Here is a 19,983-nt window from a genome sequence, read left to right on the forward strand (position 1 = left end):
TTTTAGTGTTTGTTGGTTTGGTTAGGACTATTTAGTTTGCAGCAGATTAGTTGAAGTAGATTCTGTTGAAGTGCTTGTAAAACAAACATAGGGATGAAATGGTACAGTGCTGAGGTAAGAGGTGCACTCGGGTAGATAAAGTGGGATCGAAAAGATTAGAAACTCTCTTTTGCACCTTATTCGAAAAGAAGGAACTAATAGTTGGTTGCACCAGCCCAAATATGACAACATTATTTCATGCATGAGCAAATGGTGCTTTTATAGAGATAAAGGACACTGGCAGATGTGAGAAGTTTTCTAGCATGGTAGAGGGAGCTCACCTTCTTTGCAGCAGACTTGGCAGTATCTACAATGTATTTATTACAAATTTATGTTACCTATGATTGTTAGGCTGAGGAATTTGGGCGTTGGACTCTTGGAGAGTGCTATCAACTATGGTAATCAATAGTTGAAAACGTTTCTTATAATTATTAAAGGAAAGGCTTTGTCTTGTTAGTATTAACATCTATTTTGAGACTACAGATTTATGGTCATTTTCTAAAGATTCAGTCATTACCTTTGATATGTGTGAATTCGACTTGCCCACATGTCAAGAATAGATCATAATGTTATTAGCAAATGTACCCATCTTGGACATGATTGTATCAGGGAGGTCCTAAATAAAAAACACTATTTACTTCCTTCCCACTACAAGATGTGACATAAGAACATGAAGGTGGGAAAAATGAAACCAATGCTCCTAAAGGATGAACAACTGGTCATTTAAAAATTGCATGGGCAGCCCCATCAGCATTCCCCGGTAGAGCTACCTGAGACAGTAAGCAATAAACTTACTCCACAGGAAATTCAGGAGACAAAGGCCTGGGAAAGTGAACTTCCTAGAACTACATAAAGATGTTTCAGTCAACAGAAAAACAAACTATTTCAAAAATGGTACATACAGGGTGAAATGATAAAATTGTCCCAAAAGCAACACTACAGCTTTATTTTTTAATTTTTATTTTAAACAATCAATTCAGGTAACTTGATTATGTAGTAGAGCTGACATCTATTTAATGCAGCTGCCTTCAGCCTCAATCATCGCCTTGATAATGAGAGCATGCCTTTTCCACAAGCGCTGACGGGAGGTCACGAATACTTGGCAGATGGCGGCAATCAGGCAGGCGTTGGTGTTGTGGGATGTCATGTTGATGATGTTCTCGACATATGACCAAACAAAGTAGTCCAGAGAGGGCAATGAGAGAAAGATACAAAGTCTTAGCACTACCCCATTTGAAGCCCAGCCTGGGTCTCTATGGACTTGTGGGCTGGCATCAAGTTCTGCTGCCACACTCAGTGTTTGCCAGGGACCACTTGATTGCACCAGGGGATCATCACACTCTTCAGCACATTAAGATACACTTTAGTGTTGATTTTCAAGCTGACTTCAAAGATGTGAGGTGGCAGGATGTGTCCCTCACTTCAAACCACAACAAACACCATAACCATGGCCAGAAACTTTGTTTTCATCACCCTGGGCATGTCTTATTCGTAGCAATCTAGGGATACATTTTAAGGGTGCTGGCAATGGTCCTCTTGGATCAGTAGAGAGCATGAGTTATCAGTGATGCATCTTCGATCTCGCTCGTTGAACATTGTGTTCATTTCAGACATAATAGAAGGCTCCCATGGCTTTCGGGATTTGTACACAACTAGCCAACTAGTAGATGGTCTGCAACACAGCAAAAAAACACTGGTTTTCATCAAACGGAAATAAAATCATGTCATCTTTTCTAAGGTGACAATTTTATCGTTCCACCCTGAACTTTGTTGGTTTTGGAGCTGAGGCGATAGATGAAAAGCAATATTCTCAGACTACAACACTTTTTAATGTTTTTTTTTTAATTGTAGTTGTGATCATTGTATTTTTTGACTGTAAATAAGTTTTTAGATGAGAAAATAAAAACATTGCTGACTGGTTAAAAATACATAAACCTGACTACTATGTTTCTCAGGAGACCAACCCATAAGGCATTAACATCGCCTTTGAGAGGGAAGTATGACCGATTGTCTGAGACACCTTTAACAGAGAATACTTTTGAGAGTAGCAGGATTCCCAGTATAAATTGACCTTATATCTAACTTCATCATCATGTGAGGGGACGGGTAAACAAATTATCTAACCTCAGGGCTAGGATCAAAGTGTAGTATATGTTCTGCCTTCAAGAAAATCCATTCTCTTCGGACTATAAGACTTTTTTTTTTAGCTTTGTTTTCAGCAGAGAGTGCCCTCTCTTGGGAAATTGAATTCTCCACATCAAAAACCGACTTTCAATCAGAATTTTCCCATATAGAAAAACAATCTGATCTACCGTTATTTTCATAGCATGTGCTCGACAGCTACAATCTATGGTTCCCCCTTTCCTGCAAAACATTTATAACAAATACTCGTCTATCTACAACCATTAGCAATAATTTCCCTTACTCTTTATCTGTGCTTAAAACTAAACGAAAATTCCATGAGCAAAGTTTCTTTCTTAGAACTGTTGAGTTGTGGAAGAAAATATATCCCACCTGACTACAACATGGTCATTTTCAAGTCTAATATAAATAAGTTCTTTTGAGCCGTCCTTTTAAATAATCAAACAGTACCCAAGTTCCACCATTACCGATCATCAGTGTTGTCTCACCATCCACCTAACATTCATTAAACCTTATCCTCGAGTGGCCAGTAAGCCTTAATAGGCGGTGACCCCCCCCCCTCGTAAGAGTAAAATACAGGTAAATAGGGACATATCTGTGCAAGGAAAACATGTTTGTATATTTGTTCAGGAAATGGAGAAGAGAATGAGAAAAAACGAAATCCAGATTTGTTTTTTTAACATGACCGGCAATAGATAAAACTGTCGATAATCTTTTAATCATGCTGTTTACTTGCTTGTCACCGTGCACACTTCAACTGTACATGTTTCAGATGATGGAAGGAAGGGTGAAGAAGGAAAGGAATGGAATGGTGTAAATAATTAAAAAGAGAGATGATATTAGAGTTTATCATTACTTTGTAAAATCATTGTAAAAACATGATTATCAACCATTAAACTCAAAGCTAATAAATTATAGATTTAATAATAATAAATATCAAACACTGGCACAACTTATCCTCTTCCATCTCTGAAACATGGTATAGTAATTACTAACAATATTTAATGTTATGAAAAACTGAAAACGTGAGATTGTTGTCAGGCCAAGGTGAAAATGCTCGTTGGTGTGATTTGGGTGAGTTGGTCCAAAAACAAACCAATATGGTGGCTTGGTCATGTATTTGGTCAATTTTTTTTTAAAGAAATATTAGATATGAAATTATTTTTTTTAATAAAATGTTGACTAAAAAAGGCAGCTTTGTATTTACTTAAATTAAGTTAATTAAAATAATATGATTAAAAATTAAAAAGTCTAAATTTAATTAACAATTAAGTACGAATGTTAAAGCCAGTTTAAATTACTTTTTGGTACTTGTGCGTCTATGTTATAGTGCTGGAATGATAACGTTATTTAGAAAGCCATTTTTAACATAGGGAGGGTGTTTTGTAACCATTCTCTACTTTCACCTAACAATTTAAGAAACAGATATCGTCTTTGTTGACACCGGACCACATTTATCTTTACTCACAACCAATAATTATGAAACTTAAAATGCTTATAATTTCTAACACAAATAGATCATAAATGAATAGGCAAACCAAAATATATTATTCTTGGCTAATTTCCCAACTGTATTTTCTTTAAAGCAGTATGTCGCCAATATTCACATTTAGTTTTGCATTTGTTTAATTGGTAGTCATGCACTTATTGATTCGTGCTGAAATAATAACGTTATTATTTAAAAAGCCATTCTTAACATGGAGAGGGGTGGGTGTTTTGTACCTAGTCTATACTTTAACCTTACAATTGAATAAAAAAACATCAAACTTTAATTAAACTTAGAAATACGATTTAAAAAATAGTGCGGATCAGTAAGTGCACTAGCACCTTTTATTTAAATAAAATATTTGATTAGTAGTAAAAAAAAAAATGTACAACTGTACGTCTCCTCAAAGACGAGAAACGTACACACGAGAAGTTGTCTCACAACTTTATTAATATAAAGGAGATGTTTTCGATAAATATACTAAGATATTAATAATGTATTATTTTTTTATTATCATTGTAGGAATTGTAGAGCTTCTGTTTTTCTTTTATCACGAAGACACGCCATAGGATTTTAATGGTATTTTTTAAATCGTTTTCGATCGTAGACGACAGACTGCGTAACCTCATTTTTTTCTTAAAGCTATGTTTCTTGCAAATTTTTTTGAAAAACAAAAACATCGGAAATAAATAGGAAAGAATGTCAGAAAAAGTAAATAATCAAAAATATAGGAAAAAAACAAACTAAAAGCAAACCATTGTCTATAGAAGGGGGAGGAGAAAATGAATAAATACGAGAAGAAAAGAAGGACGGCCAAATGGGGCGGATAGCTGGTGTTGTTGGCAATGGCGATTATCACCAAGTCGGGGATCACGTATAGTGAGAGTAGTTGAAAACAGACGGAGACAGAATAACATCAACTAGAAGAAGTATAAATCTACCAATCTAAAATTAGCTATCGTGTCAACGAGTGTTGACCTTTTAGCGAAATTTTGAGCTCTTCTGATTGATTGTGTAGACATGTGTGGTTTGAATTGTACCCCGACTTTGTGACCGCCCTGTAGGCGGGCTTGTGTGGGTTTTTGTAATTTTTTTTTGTTGTCGTAACGAAATCTAAGGCTTTTCTTTCCTATCATTCGACGACTACACAATGGACAAGAAATGCAGAGACGTGGCAAGGCCTGTTTATTTACCTGCCTAACCCACTGTAGCAAGGTTTGACACAAGGCCGGTATACAGTAGAAGTGACCCCCCCAAAAAAGGGTGAGGGTACTCTGGGCGGTTGTTTTAAAAAAAAAAAAAAAAAAATATATATATATATATATAACTTGCGCGCATTATCCCGCAGGGGAACCGCAGGCGACCGGCAATAAAACGAATCTCTTCTGAAAGAGAGAGATAATGCCTGAGAGGTGACCTCCTGACACTGAAAGAACTGTACAAGTTCTTTAGAAAATAAACATGGCTTTAGTTTATATTCTGTTTTTTCTACTAAAGTAAAGTTAGTTCAACCTTTGGCCCAGGAGGCTCTCTAATTTATAATATAAAAGAGTATGTGTTTTTGTTTGGGCCTCAAAGAAAGCATCGTTCCAGGTATTAACTCCTTCGAAAGGAGAGATTAATTTATAGCCGGTCTCCTAAAGAACGCCCGTGGGAGAATTCCGACGATCATGGCAAACGAGCTGGATTCCTCTACACTAAAGCGACCGTCACTGTATCACATACACCCTCCTCCGTCGACATAGGGATGAATATTAACCAGAGTAATTATTCCGGATTCGTCGTCACATTGGATATAAAAAAGAAAAAAAAAAGATCTTTTTTCCAGGATTTTATGAGAGTAAATCACTCCAACGTGTTGGTTACATACTATGTCTGCCACGACAAACAGAATGGTTTGAGGTGTTTTTATTGCATGATTCTTTAAAAATTGAATTTTCTTTTGCTACTTCGATAAAACTTTTAACATATGCGGGTATTTACACTTGGACGAAAATACTTCAAATCCCCTTTAACGCTCAAGAAATTTACTTTTTACTTGTATAATTTTTCTATTTCAATACCGATTTTTTTAAATCTCATAAATTGATTAAAATAACAGGTTTCCACTTATAAAAAAAAAAAAGCTACGGTACAATCGGACCGATTGTCAATCGGTACATATAAAAAAGAAGACCTATTTAAATTTTAAAAACTACGTTTTAGAACTTAATGTTAAAGTATCTGATCGGCGAAAACATCAAAGTGTAATATCTGTTTACAGATGGGGGCATTCTCTTAAGCATTACGTTCCCCAAAAGGGAATTGGATGGTTTTGTCGCCTGTCACCCTCACCAGGGAATTCTGACAAAACGATAAAGCTACTTTTGCATCCGTCCAAGGTACTCTCTCTGTTTTCATTTGAAGAGAGTTCGATTCCTACTTTATACACTGACTTTGTAACGTAAATAAACAACCTAGCCTTAAGTTAGGATTAAAATATAAAAGTATCATCAGATTTTAAATATATAAGGGGGAAATATGCTAGAAACTACAATTTTATTATTTATGGAATTTAAAAATTCCATCAGAACACCAAAAACTTATCCAGGTAGGTAGACGAGTAAGTTATCTTACGTTTGGTAATATTTATTTGTGTAAAATTTTTACTTGGTTCCACCTTAAATTTTCTCTTTTAAAATGACGACTCGAGCATATTATCGGGCATTTAAATTGTCGGCAAATAGTTTTCCAGGGGTATGTTTTACTGTGCGCAGTGGCCAGTGCTTCGAAAAAGTGGTCCAAAAATCTAATCTAAAATGTTTATTCGGCTCAAAAAGAAAAAAACAAGCGTTTTCAAAAGGTAGGTACACGAGTACACGACCACAAGAAAAAATGGCCACGTAACAAATACATTTTGGCCACTTTTTCTTGTGGTCGCGTACCCTTTTAACTTTTTCGAGCCGATTAAACATTTTACATCTGGCAGAAACACTTAAAAACCTACCCAGTTGGTTAGAAGAGTATCTTATCTTGCCTTTGGTAACATTTATTTGACTTTTTTAACCACTTTTTCGAAGGCCTGTGGAGTAAAACATACCCGAACGGCCTGTTTAATAGTAAACGGATCAATGTGACTCAAATTTAAATGATGAAATATGTAGAAGTTTCATTTAATTTTTTTTTTTTTTTTTTAATTGTAAAACAGAATTTCTGTCATTATTTTCATTCGTTTTTTTTCCCCCTACATTGTCAAGGTTTTAAATAATGGAGGTTAAAACTTGCTGCGTCCAGCGTCAGTTATGCTTATTCTATGTGAACTTTCTTTTTGTCACGTTTTAAACTTAGATTTATATCACCCTTCGTTGTGATTGTTCCTATTTACTTTGCCTCCCCACAAGGGTCGATTTTTAATGTGGAGAAAAGAAATAAAAATTGTCTCAGTCGTGACAGATTTCTTCTCCACTAACCGAGAACAAAAAAGTGAAGTGTAGCATCAAAACAGATACCACACTCTGATCTTGGCTCGAAGGCCAAGAAACATTTTTTCCAACATAAACAAAGCTCTATAAAAATAAAGGTCAATATTTAAATGAAATCGTTAACCTTTTTTACAAACAGAATGTCTTTTTGAAAAGATAATTTTGAGATGCTGAAACGGTACACAACACAACCGATTCGTTTAATTATAAAATATTTTAATCTTATAATTCCTATAATTAAGAGCTTCGGCATCTCTAACTTGTCTCCCCAAATTTCCTTAATTTGTAATTTTCAAAAAGAAAAAGGGGGAAAAAATCGTTTGTAAAAAGAAATGGGGTCAATTTGTTCTTTTTATATATGGGTCATCGTTGCCTTTTCTTCACCATGGAAAAAAAGCGATGTTTTTATTTTAATAATAGCATCAAGAACCAATTCACATAAAAGTACTTAAGAGGTTTTTGTAAAACTATTCAATATTAAGGGTTCTTATCTTCTTTTTCATCTAGATTTAAGCATTATTTACATTATAAATGATACTCTTAACACGTTTTTTTTTTGGTTTTGCGTCCCAAATTCTCTTTTCAAAAGACATCAATCCGTACGATTCGTAGCTTCAAAATTGTTGCCATTATTGTAGTATTAAGAAATCTCCATAAAAGTGTTAATTTAATATCGATTTTTTTTTTTTTAGGCAAATTAATGTTAACTTAAATATTTGTAAAGAAAATTCTTCAGCAATCCTTACTTAAACCTTAATATATAGAAAACGACGATAAATCACAATTTAAAACTAGTAAAAATAAATCCATATCGCATTAAAGCTTTAAGTATTTTGTATAAATCAAAAAATTGTATGTCTTTTGAAAATGAGAATTGGGATGCTGGAAAACGTATATACAAACCACGAACACTCACTTAATGAGAATGGCACTGGTTGGAGATATATATATATATATATATATATATATATATATATATATATATATGTGTGTGTGTACACACACATACTTTTTTTTTTTAATTGTAGGCGTGGTTTTTATCTTTAAATATTTTAATTAAAAAGAATGTATTTGTTATAGCAGAGGAGGGGGCTCAAATTAAATTCTGTTGAATTAATTAGATTCTATTTAAAGACTTATTATTATTCATTATTCACAATGTGTACGTGATGGGGGCTTCCTTAACTCGTCTCTTAAATCTCAGGTCGTTTCAAGACTATACGAAAACAATAACAGCTTTAGAAGGAAGAACGGCATGAATTTGCTTTAGAAAAAAAAGAAAACTTAAGTATATATTGGATGAATTGTTTAGACAAGATGTGATTGTGGCCATGGGGTGGAGACATCGATATATGAGAGGGTAACTTGCTGTTGAGGTTAATTAGGGTTGGATGTGGATGGGACACTTTTTTTGTTATAGTAGCAGAGTTCGTAAAGGATAGAATAGTTGGTAAAAGGAAGAAGATAGAAAGCGAATTGGGCGACCAGGGTTTTGGTTTTCATTTATTTTCCTTCTCTTCTCCCTCGATTACACATGACCCACTCCTCGACCCGTGATCATCATCACCGTCGTCAACAATAACACATTTATTGCCGTGTGGTTGGAAATAGAGTGCGCAGGCAATCATCCCCGCCGCCGCATCTCTTCTAGTTTTGTTTTTTGCACGACAAAACACAGCAAACCAGGCTTTTCCCATGGATTTTCAGCTTCTGAAGCCGAAAGTAACGCCTGCCTGCAAAATTTTTTTTTATCAGCAAAATAATATTCAGAAAACACTCACCGTCATGTAACGTGCCAATGACCTGCGGGGTTTACAAGTAATTTTCCACGGACCGCCCTGACCTTTGACACGGGGGAAGGGCGGTAGGCACAGGACGAAAGTATAGACGGGGTGGGAGGCAGTAGCGGGATGAGAGAGAGTGAGTGTGTAAACGTAGGGCCGTGAGAGGAGGAGGGGGAAGACGGTTGGTGATAGGATGAGGTTGTTTTTGTAAGCCAGGGGGAGGAGGAGTATGCCACATACTGTCAAGTGGGAGGAAGACTAACAAATATATAAAATGAAAAAAGAAAAAAAAAAAAAAAATGAGGAGTGGTGCGAGCAGAGTTCGTCATGTGAAAAAAAAAAAAAAAAAAAAAGAGAGAGCGGGAGGGGATTCTGTGTTAACATTTAAACAAGCATTATTGTAACATTCTTTTCTTTTTATATTTTCATTCAGTTTCTCACTTCGTATCTCCACGTCTCTAACTACGTAACTTATACACCGAAGGTTCATAGTTTAAATGCACACGTGTCCGAGCTTTTGTCAATATTATCAACGAGCTGTATTTAACCGGCATTGCCCCGGTGAAATGCTTCGAAAAAAGAATTCAAAATACAGCCATGTCACGTAGGTCGTAGTCATGTATGTACACGTGTCTGTGCATCAATCATTGTCAATTATTATCAACGACATTGCCTTAGTGGAATGTTTTTAAAAAGACATTTGAAAATATAGTTATGTCACGTAGATCGTGGTCATAAAACGTAACATGTGCAGAATATGGACCGTGCTATTTTTATTTAAATAGGATTTTCAACTTAAATTTTTACTATATCTTTGTTAGGTGAAAGTACAAAGCGTGGTATGTTTACATTTGGCGGACCTGAATGAACTTTCCCGGGGAAAGCCTTTCCCCCTTCGGAGCTGAACGAAATTTCCCCTCTGCCGTAAAAATAATTCTTTTTCACGTTTTATGTTTTGTTGTTTTTTCGTCGATAACAGAAAATATTAGCAGAAAATTTTTTGGAAAAAGTTTATTTTATAACTTAACGTTTATAAGGAAGAACGACTGCAAAGTGGGGTATCAATTTAATATATATATATATATTATTTTATAATTAAAAGTGATCGACCCCCCCCCCTACGTTAAAAGTCATTAATAAACTTTTTAAAAAATCCTGCTAATATGAAAATTAAGTCCGTTATCAGCGATAATTTGTAGACAAAAATAAAACATGAAAAGGAATTGTTGTGACAGGAGGGGGAAAGCTTACATTTTTCTTTCTAAGATTTTTTTTTTTAATTCCTTTATTTTATTGATTTCAATTCGATTAATATTTTTCAAAATGTAATTGTATTTATCAAAGTTACGTGTACACGAAAAACATGCGAGATAGTTTTATTGTATGTAGGACGGATCGTGCTGAAATAATAGTTATTTATAATCACATTCTTAACAAGGAAAGTTTTGTAAATATTCTAAACTTTCACCTAAGAATTAAATTCATTTTTTACATTATTTATTGAACATTAAAACCCTGTATATAAGTATGATTTCCGTATTTTATTTATTCATTTTTTTAAATTTATTTATGAGGATTGCTGAATTAGCAATTTGGATTATTTGAATTCGGATTACGATTCTTAATTTTGTTTTATTCAAAACGTTTCGGCCGATGTAACGTCCGACAATGTTCTAGTGCACTACGAAGTTGTCGAATTATGGAACATGCATGGAATTCTTTCTTAACTGAACGACGTTTTATTTAATTAACGAGAGTAAATTGTTCTTATTCTCTCAGTTATAGCCGGGTAGGTATGTTAATTTGTTATTCTTGGTTGTTGTTGTTGTTGTTGTTGTTATTATTATTATTATTATTAGATTGAACCTTTAAGCTCCAGAAGACTCGTAAAGAAGTAATTGTTGACTAACATTATTCGGGTATTTGTGCACTTTTGCCACCGTGCTGAAATAATGTTATTTTGAAAGCCATTCTTAACATGGGGAGGGGATAGTGTTTTGTAACTATTCTGTGCTTCCAGCTAACAATTTTTTTTTTTTAAATCGTGAAGCTTGAATTTAACCTGAAAAGACTAAAAATATTGCGGTGCCAAAAGTGCACAAGCACCACCATTCGTTATGAAATGCGAAGCATCTATGTCCGTGAATTAAAAAAAAAAAAATGGCTTCCGTCCAGGTTCACCGAAAAGACGCACTAGGTTGGAGATAACATCGACGGAAATGTTGTTAAACAAAAATGATAATAGTTGTCTAAGTCACACTAATTGAGTGTTGTATACAAGACGCAAGAATACATAAAATGTAAACAAAACACCACGTATACATGAAAAAAAAATAGTGTTCTCACGTGTCTCCGTCGTATAAAAGATCCAGAAATTGTAAATTTTGACTTTTGCGCGCAAAAGTCAAAGCGTGTTCATATTTTCTGAATTTTTAAACATCAAAGTGAGGAGCAAATTGTTTATCTTCATCTAAAGAATTTAGTATAGTAATATTTTAGTTTTAAACTAATTAATTTTCCACCACAGATTTTACTGCCACATAATTTGTAAATTTGTTAGTTATTTCAACGCAAAGTGTGTTTCTATTTTTAATACATGTTACACATTTTTGTCAAGAGTCACGCATTCCTGTGACGTCAACCACGAACGAGACTACCGTTCATTTTCAGCCATGTGAACTGGAATTGATATATCGACACCATTGCTGCTGCTGCAACTCATTCTCGCTTTCATGTATTTGTCATGTTTCTAGTTTATGGCGGGAAAGTTAGAAAGCTTCGCAAGCTGTTTTGATGTTTATAGGTGCAGAAAAATATGAACACGCTTTGAATTTTGTGTGCAAAAGTCAAAAATCTACACACATTTCTGTTTCTTTTATATGAACCAGACGCGTGAGAAAATTATCCCCCATCCCTTTCTATAATTTAGAAATATAACCAATGCATCATTTTATTTTTATATGCAAAGAGCCAGAAAATACTTTCTATTCGTCGATTGAAAGGCTTGAGAATTACTTGGTAATTTTAATGATAAATAAATACTTGGTAATTTTCACGTGACTAAAAACATGTAAATCGGTGTTTAATTTATTAATAGATTAAACAGCATCAGTGGACGTGAGGGGGAACTGATTCGTTATTTATCTCCCTACCACGGCGGAAAGTGGTATTTGAAGAGCCAACGCCTTAAAGAAAGAGCACTCTGGCCCGCAAAAATGCCTGTGCAGCCCTCTCGGAATTCTTCGGCTGATTAGAACTAAACTAACCCCATCTCACAGGGAAAAGGTAAATTCTGGGAGAGTAGACCGCCTAGAACTGAACAGGACTAACCCTAACCCTTCAGCCAACAAGAAAGAATATATCTCAACATTGGCCAAGACTCTTGGCTTTTGGTGCTGAGGGAAAATCCTCTGTTAAGCTCCCGTATTGGGACCTCAACACTTGATGCAATTTTGCAAAATGCCCATGACAGAGGGAAAAACTTTAAAGCAATGCATCAAGAATTGAAATATAGAAATGCAATGTATACATCAGATGGCATTCTGCATTTGTAAATGGAGTTTTCGACCACAATTTATGGCAATTGCATGATACTGAAATGGCTACCAATATGAACTGACAATTTGGCAAGTGTTCAAATATTGTCAGATCCATTGATCTACTTTAATGACGAATGTTTACAAGCTTCATGTGCTCACTTTTGTGAGAAAGGCTGTATCCCAAACGCTCAACTACAACTTCTAAATGCTTCTGAAGTTTTGAGATGAGGAGTGATAATTCATATTATTTGGACTACTGTTCTCATCTTGAGTTTTATTTTCATGTTTCAATCGATGTAACCTCCGATTTTCTTCAAGTGCATTTTGTCGAACTTGGGAATCGGTACTGAATTTTAAACAGAAACGTTTATTTAATACATGGAGGTAGCATGCTCACATTCCATCAGTCAAATTGTCATAATTGTCTGTAAGGACTCGTGGCATAGTGGATAAAGTACCTAGTAAAATTCAATTGTAAGTTAAACTCTTCTGGAGGTTGAAGGATCGCACAACACTCAAAATACAATTGCGAATTACTTAGGAATTCTACCCAGTCATGGCTGAAATAATGAGAACACGGTACCATGAATTAAATAAAGAATTCCGTTTTAAAGTCTGTCCAGATTCCCAAATTCGACGAGCTACTGAGTGGCAGAGGTTACATTAATCGAAATGTGAAAATAATATTCAAAATAATAGTCCAAATAATCCAATTACTACGCACAACTTCTAAAGTTTTAAAAAGTTTGACCTAAGAAACCTTTTTCCATTGGTAATTATGTATGATTCATTATTTATGTTTTGATTTTACGATGGTTAGGTACACTTTGCAACATGGTTGAAAAGTCAGCAGGTTATGTCTGAATTCAACTAGAATTCCAAAATATCCGATCCTAACTCATTAGTCTTTCAAAATGTCCGAGCACAACTCCTTATTTTAAAGTCTTCCAATATTCGTACTGTCAGTTGATAATTCGGCAATTTAAAAATCGTACTCCAAGCATCCTTATGTATCTATGCTTCCTTTCAAAATCTCCAATTCTGCAACTTGATTTTCAGGAATCTGTGAATTCAGCATTTTTATGGTCGTTAATCAACAAAATCTAAAGAATTGTATTACAAAAAGAAAAAAATTATATAAAATGAAAAAATGCACAAAAACAAAGCAAAATCTTTGTGCCATTAATAACATGACTGTCTTTCAAAAAAGTAAATAAATAAAAAAAATAAATAAAGGCAGAAAATTTGAATAATTTTTATGGTAAACTGATGATTCATACAATAATATTTATATTAACAAATTATTGGAAACAAACTAATTCAGTGATTACAAGCAAAGTTTTCCAATGAAAGACTTGGGATTAAAAGTTTTTTTTTTATTATTATTATCTTTATATAGTTTGAAAGGTTGAAAAACTTCCAAGACTATCTATCTATATCAATCTATATTAAATTATATCAATCTATATTAAATTATATCTATCTCTCCATATCAAGTTATGTCTACCTATCTATCTGTCTATATCAGTTTATATCTATCTTTATCAATCTACATATATCAATCTATACCTATATCAATATCTATCTATATTGATCAATATTTATCTACATCTCATCTATATATAATGTGGTGGCATCTAGTTGATGACAATCTGCATTTCATATTGCTCAATGTAATAGTTTAAAATGTAGACACATATTGTATTAATGAAGATAAAATGTTATTATATTATACTAGACTACCCGTGACCCATTGGGTCAGTATGTTATATTAGCTTTGGAATTAATGTATGAGCGTGACACTTGTGACGTAAAGAAAATAGTTTTTCGTGACATAACAGAAACATTTCCATGAAAGTATATTAAAATGAAAAAAGAATATAGATAGATTTCTACGAGTCGTTCTGTTTACAATTGTTTATTTTTGAAAAAAAAAACTTACAGCCATTGAATTATAAGTGGTTTGCCATACTTAAAGCTCTGCAAAGGTAATGCACTGAACAGATACTATAATACTTAAAGTTAAATTCAAATTTTGATATATCTTTTAATTTAAACACAAAAAAACAATTGGGACGCTGAAAACATACACAGTAAAACAATGTTTTATTGTCACATTGATTATTTATTTGTAACACAATTTAAAAAAAAAAACATTTTCGGGGTTATTTATTTATGTTGGTAGTGTAGAAGAAAATGTATGAATGTTTTTTAAGAAAGGTGTATAAAAAATGGAGAATAAATTTAAAAAAAAAAAAGGAAGGCGGTGAAGAAATCGCTGTTGTAAATTGTTGTGGTTGTCAACGGGTCAAAGTTGAATTATTTGTAAGAAAATTGCGACAGTATAGTTATATATATATATATTATTCCTTATTGGAATTTTTTATTTTTGAGATGAGCATTGTATGTTAATTTTTTATTTTATTTCGGACTATTAGTCTCATCTTATCTTAGTGCACCAATAAAAAGATAAGATGAGACTAATAGTCCGAAATAAAATAAAAAATTAACAGTATAGTTATAATATAGAATAGTTGCAAAACATCCTCACCTTTCCAATTTTAAATAATAATTTATAAATAACGTTAATTAATATTTCAGTGCGCAAGTCAAATTCTGCAAAAGTAGTGATTTGTGTTTATTTGTTTTTGCTGTTATGGATTTATGTGTATGTATGCATGCGCAACCGGAAGTCGTAAACCGGATGTTGGGTTACAACACCCGTTACTAGGTCATTTGAGTTTTATAGTTATATAGATTAAACTCTAAAAAATTTTAAGAGACTTCGATTTTAACTAAAAAATTAGTGAAGAATCATCATTTTAGTTCTCTATCAATATTGGAACAGTTTTATATTGGTTCACATAAATTGTTTTATTTCCGATCCTTCTTAGGAAAGTTTTTTTTTTTTTTTTTTTTTTTTTTTTTCAAATCTTGATAGGTGATTCTTGCAGTACAAGTAGTGTTGGGACGATTCCTAATTTTTATACGATTCCGATTCTAGGAAAATATTGATTAACGATTCCGATACCAAGTACGATTCCGATTCCTAGGGAATTTATTGTTTTGAAATATACCAGGTAGTTTTATACTTATGGTCGGTAGTTCCCAAATATGTTCCCTAACTTTGGAAGAGATATTTTATGTCTACACCGTCGTGTTTTAGTTTAAATAAAATTATTATATAGTAAACTAAACGGAAAAATTAGCAAAATTTATTTTAGAGAAAATTTATTTTACTTAATTGGAATACAGAAAAAAAAACTCAAAGAAAATAGAATTTATCCTTCAGAGAAAAAACAAATAAAATAGAATTTATATAACAGAACAAAAACAAGAAAATTAGAGAATAAATACACACGATTCATTATTTTGGTCCTCATAATTAACAGATTTAATGAATTAAATAAAAAAAATATAGCGGAAGAGAAAGAAAATATATACTAATTAAATATAAAAAAGATAAATATTTAATTTAATAATTCATAAATGAACGTGCGTAATGAAAAAAAAACAATATACCACGTGACATGGCGCCGTAGATATAAAATAACCTTTCCAAAGTTAACGACCATATATGAGAAATACCATTAATCAAAAGTTTTTGTGTTTTATACCAAAAGGTAGGTATAGCGAAAAGTTACAATTAAAGGAATTTCAAAAACGATTTTTTGTTTAGCTATTGATAGTTGTATTTGTGACGGCAGTTCTTCAGACCTCCATAATTCACAAGGAGTAGTTAACACCTATTATTTTTTCTTACTTTTTCATTGCTTTTACACGTTGTTTCTAACGTGAAGAATAAGTTTAGCCAAACTAATTTTGAAATAGGGTATATCAAAGGAACACATATAAAAATGATACCACTATAAAAAACAAATGAAATACTAGATAAAATTGAGCAAACATAATTACCAAAATTACAGAAAAAGATAAAAAAAAACAAAACAAAAAATTGTGAAGTTTGTTGAGTGAAATGAATTATTGAAAGAAAATTAATTGAACTAATAGAAATGTTAAATAAAAAATGTCACATTTCAATATTTTTTTAATAATTAAATTCTCAGTGTTGTCGAAATTAAAAATTAAGTGATTTTTTTTTTTATTAGACTCCTTTCGAAGCTTGTTACCTTGAAAAATACATTTAAAACCCTGTTTTTTTTAAATAAATTGAAAAATAAACGCAATTAAAAAAAATTTAATTGATAATTGAAACTTTAAAAACATATTAAACATTGAAAAATTACTTATCTCACAAATTAACGTCCAATAAAGTAGATCCAGTCTTCATACAGGAATTCGGTTATAATAAATATATCTTTCCCAAACTTAAAAATTCAATCTTTTTTTTTTTTTTTTTTTTTTTTTTTTTTTTGGAGAGAGAGAGTGCTTTAAAATCGCCGGGGAGTGCCGCCTAAAATTTTAAAGAAGTAAATTTTAGGAGTTTAGTGCCTTTCAAAGACGGTTATCATAATTTATCATCATTTAATTTCCTTTTTTTTTTCCTCCCCCCCCCCCCACACACCTTTCCACGTGGTTCAGTAGTTAACCAGTGCTCCTGTTTCTGTCAGTCAGCTATCTTTACCTAAGTTTTAATTTCTAGTTAAAAGAATTTTTCATGAATGGAATCAGCATTTTTAAAAATTATTTTTTTAGTTGTATATATTGTATTTACTCTTTGAAGTTAAGGAGGGTTAAAAAAAAAAAATGGTGACACCTAGATGGTGACGTAGGCGAAAAAAAAAAAAAAAAAAAAGACACTGCGATTTCGACCCTCACTAATAAAACTGCTCTGAGTGACTAGTTGGTAATTTTTTGTTCCTTTTCTTTTTTATTTTGCTCCTCCAATTTATTTGGATGCTTCATAGTTAAATGTTTTAACATGTTGGTTGTGGTCATGTTAGATGGTTTTATTCCTCGCGATATTTTAAGTTGACAAACTTTGCAAATGGCTTTCAACTCATCATCTTCAACTTCAAAAAGACTTTTTTTGGACTTTGGGCCATATTAGAAAATTCAGTTTATCTTTAAACAAATAAATTACTATTAAATTTTGTTTTAAAGCTAGTCACTTATTTGGATAATTAATTGAAAATAATCCGCTAAAAAAGACAAAAAGAAAAAAATATAAAGGGATGGGGTGGTAAATTGTACCAACCGGTAGTTAACAAAAAAACTTATAGAATTTAATTTTTGAAACCATTGTATAAAAGTTTACATAATGAAATGCAAATATGCATTTTCGGGTTTGTATTACTGTACACATAGATTCGAAAAAGTTGTCAAAAAACAAATATATAACAAACAAATATTATCAAAGGCAAGATAAGTTACTTTTCTACCAAACTGGATACATTTTTTTTTGTTTTTATTCAATGTAACATGTTTATTCAGCTCGAAAAACATGCAGTGTTTACCGATGTATTGGAAAATTCAAAATGGCGCCCGACTCTCTTTAACATGGTAAGTTTGGGAAAAGGTGTTATAAATAATAAACTAGACAAAATACTATTAAAAAAACACCGAATGTATGCCAAAATATGTCACGGTAACATATATTGAGCGAGTTTCTAGCAGTATTTTGTATAGTTTACTATTTATAACATCTTTTCCTGAACTTACCGTGTTAAAGAGAGTGTCGGGCGCCATTTTGAATTTTCCAATACATCGGTAAACACTGTATGCTTTTCGAGCTGAATAAACATGTTATATTGAATAAAAACTCGAAAAAATATATCCAGTTAGGTAAAAAAATAACTTAACTTGCCTTTGATAACATTTATTTGTTATATATTTGTTTTTTGACAACTTTTTCGAATCTATGTGTACAGTAATACAAACCCGCATTTTCTTTTGAATTTTTTTTTTTTTGGTTGACTGTGTTCAATTCACACATGGTTGATGCGGTTCAATATTGCTAAACTATAAGTCCTTAGTAAAATTCTATTTATAAATACTTTTTAAAATGAAATTATTTAATTAATCGTAAATATTATTTAGACATAAAAATTAATTGATTACAAAACCTTTTAAAAATATATATATTAATTTCTTTTTCGTTCGGCAAAAAACTGCGCAAAACTTTTAATTTTCAATTTAAAATTCTAGAAAAAAGATTATTATTCTGCTTTTAATATAATCAAATTCAGGGTTTTATCTTTCTGGAGAAAAAAAAAAAATAATAATGGATTTTATTTCAATGAAATTAAAAAAAAAAAAACTTGACTGAATTGAATTAATTACCCTTAAATTAACGAAGGGGTTATTTAATAACTTTAGGTTTGGAAGAGATAGGTATGGGGTCGATTTTTTGAAACTTCAAAAGAAACCGACTACTGTCAAAACTTTGCGAAATAATACAACGTGATCAATTTCATTTTAGAGATATTTCTTTCAAAAGCCTTCTTTTAAAAAAAGAAAAAAAAGTATATTGTTCTATTAAACCTTTTACTGTTTAAATAATTTGACTTTGCTCGTTTTATTTTAAGAAAATATAAGTTGAAAAAGCATTTTCATTCACTATTAGAAGATTTGTCAGTAAAAAAAAAGAATCGCCAAAAAGATAAGCGTTTTTTTTTATTTTTACTCGCAATGTAGAGCCCTGCATACTTCTTTTCAAGTTAACTCTTTTGTAGTTTTGATTACAATAGATCTGAATGAATGAACCTTGTAAGGGAGGGGCACTAAGCATTGCCCTGTTAATAATGAATTTCTTTGGTTTCTTTTTATAACATGCTACATTTCTCTCTTGCGGTTAGAAATATCAGGAAATTTTTTTCTTTTTTTCAACATCAGACTAAAAGAATCGTAATGAAGAAATCGGAAAATTAAGGTATTTTTTAACGATGCGATTCCGATTCCGATACCTCCCAAAATACACGATTCTTACGATTAACGATTCCGATTCTGATTAATCGTCCCACCACTAAGTACAAGTGCAGTTATTTCTCCTAGATGATTGACTTGGACTGATTTTATGGTTAGTTAGAACAACTTTATGAAAATGAGGTAAAAACAAATGACATTTGAGAGATTTTAAAATCAAAGTTAAACAAAGTTGGTGCCAGTCTTTAGGATGAGTTGGACATCATAAAAGGTTGTGAGAAATAAAATCACTAAAATCAATCTTTTCCATAATAAAAGTAATCCAGAAGCAACTTGGAATTTGATTTCCATTTATTTCATTAAAATATTAGGTCATTCAGAAAATAATGAACAGTTTCAGAAACAAATATTCTTTCAGTAATGGTATCATTCATTGAGTTTTTCCAATATTAACTTGTGTCAGATGGTTAAACACCATTGGTTGCATCTCCGTGCGTGTTTTATAAGTACTTCCACAAAATGTGCTCCAATGAACTTACTAAACTTGTATGCCTTAAACGAAATTATCCCCAACTAGCAACAAAATCCCACCCCTTCACTTTAGAGGCCACTAAACACTTTCTACTCTGATATTTTCTTTCATTGGACTGCTTGTATTTGAAATGCTCTTATGGCTTCCGATTTGTCCAACTGTACCAAAATATAGA

General features: G+C 32.2%; 2 protein-coding genes across 4 annotated transcripts in view; one reads left to right on the forward strand and one right to left on the reverse strand.

Annotated features, from left to right (window-relative positions):
* The window catches only part of LOC145277034 (uncharacterized), a 297,662-nt gene that overhangs the window by 206,505 nt on the left and 71,174 nt on the right, over positions 1 to 19,983 (reverse strand). The window contains exon 1 of one of the 3 annotated variants that reach the window (XM_080128659.1): positions 11,259 to 11,395. The exons of 1 other annotated variant lie outside the window; for it this stretch is intronic. The gene's annotated coding sequence lies outside the window, so the exon portion shown is untranslated. Of the gene's footprint in view, positions 1 to 8,909; positions 9,029 to 11,258; positions 11,396 to 19,983 lie in introns of those variants that run through there. One more of the 3 variants, XM_080128656.1, reaches the window with a different exon arrangement.
* Positions 6,051 to 19,983, forward strand: part of LOC145277035 (peroxisomal leader peptide-processing protease-like) — a 214,181-nt gene continuing 200,248 nt past the window's right edge. The window contains exon 1 of the mRNA XM_080128662.1: positions 6,051 to 6,257. The gene's annotated coding sequence lies outside the window, so the exon portion shown is untranslated. The remainder of the gene's footprint in view (positions 6,258 to 19,983) is intronic.

This window comes from Euprymna scolopes, chromosome 5 (genome assembly GCF_053919585.1).
Source record: "Euprymna scolopes isolate OS-2025 chromosome 5, ASM5391958v1, whole genome shotgun sequence".
NCBI classification, from domain to species: Eukaryota; Metazoa; Mollusca; class Cephalopoda; order Sepiida; family Sepiolidae; genus Euprymna; species Euprymna scolopes.